This window comes from Protomyctophum bolini (assembly GCF_963924005.1).
Source record: "Protomyctophum bolini genome assembly, chromosome: 10".
NCBI classification, from domain to species: domain Eukaryota; kingdom Metazoa; phylum Chordata; class Actinopteri; order Myctophiformes; family Myctophidae; genus Protomyctophum; species Protomyctophum bolini.
In genome coordinates this window covers 19,925,372-19,927,220 of record NC_137871.1, presented here as the reverse complement: position 1 = coordinate 19,927,220, position 1,849 = coordinate 19,925,372, and positions in this window count along the sequence as shown.

The window sequence follows — 1,849 nt, the reverse complement described above, 5'->3', positions numbered from 1 at the left end:
GTAATAATGATCCACATTTGCAAAGTAGCTTGTAACTAACGTTGTCCAATAACTGTAGTAAATCATTTGCCTCTGAGAGTATAGAGTAAAATTTGAATCGTATAAATACTTGAGTTAAGTAGCCTATTTAAATGTTACTGAAGTGAATGTAAAATGGTATAGTGAATGTACAGTAGTTACATCCCACCACTGTCAGTTGGAACCTAGTTAGACTGCCTACAGTCTACAGACACATACACAATACTGTAAAATCCAGTGTTTATGGTTTATGTAGTGTGCAAATGGAAAAAAGTTAATTCATTTAAATTTGTAGTTTTTTTGTGCACTCTCAAATGTACACTCTCTCAGACTCTCAGTTAATGGGAGTGTAAATATTATTGTAGCCTATTTGATTTAAAAAAGTTAAAAGGTTAATGCTCTATCATTCTGATTAAATATTAATTGCTATCAGTGGGTCCAGAACCCTATAGGGGATCCTCCAAATCTTTGTGTGAAAATAACTTTTACATTAACCACATGAACCCTATCAATCCCTATTCTGAGGGGAGCATTGCCTAACAATAGCTGATCTACTAGCTCAACGACACCGTTGTCTCTATTATTATTATAATAATAATAATAATAATTATTATTATTATTATTATTATTATTATTACAACTATTATAAAAAAGAGGTTCAGGAATAGAGCGGACAAGTACATAGCCAATGGGCAAGTTTAGTAAAGTATTTGAGGGTTTAAGTGGTTAAATGTATGAAACATTAACATGAATCCAACTTAATAGAAAACATAAGTCATCAAAAAAACAAAAAACACTGGTGATAGTGCTGTGAAACAATTCAGTCCATGACGCTATCTATGAAATATATGAAAATGTTTAATCTGCAACACATTTTTATATAATACGTAGTGGGGACACTGGGGGTCCCTGCTTAACATCTCTCTGTCAAGGGGTCCGTGGCCTGAAAACATTGAAGATCCCTGATTTAGAGTGTACAAAAGGAACGAAGTTAATTTCATTCAATTTGCACACTCTCGGAACTAAAAAGGTAGGAGTGCACACCAGTAGGGTGGTGCCACTGCTGACCGCAGGAGACAAAACTTGAACAACGAAAGAAAAGAGGCCGCACAGCTCGTAGTCACTCACAATGCTAGAAACTTTTAAAAACTGCTCCGTCACGTGTGTGAGAGTTTGAAAAGTTCATTCATCTATTCTTCATAACAAACTGCTGGGTCGTTTTGTTTACTATACCTACTATAGCATGTGTGTGTGTGTGTGTGTGTGTGTGTGTGTGTGTGTGTGTGTGTGTGTGTGTGTGTGTGTGTGTGTGTGTGTGTGTGTGTGTGTGTGTGTGAGTGAGTTAGAGGAAGGAAGTGTAAAATGAACAAACATAAATGTAATTGAAGTCCTATATGCATTTGCCGCACTGCCCCTTTAAGGGTACGTAGTGCATAAAAGGGGTGGCCAGGTTTGAGGCCTCTGTTTGGCTGAAAGCCTCATTTGAGTGTTTGTTGAGGACCTGCAGCCATGAGTACTGCACAGCCTAGCCTACTTGGTAAGAAAACCTCAAACAAATGTTGATGCTTTGATAATTTATTTGGATTATATGGGGATATATTTTAATAAAGTTACATTTAATATTCCATTTGCACTGCAGAATTCGGCAGGTGTGATGTTTTTTGAGGGGGACATAGCTGGGACGCTGCAGAGTCAGTAAAGGGCTGGGGAATGGGTTTTAAGAGGGGTTTATGACATGGGGACAGTGTTAGTCAAGTGTTAGCATAATGTATCCAGTGGTGGAAAATAACTAAGTACAATTTTGAGGTATTTGTACTTTACTGGAGTATGT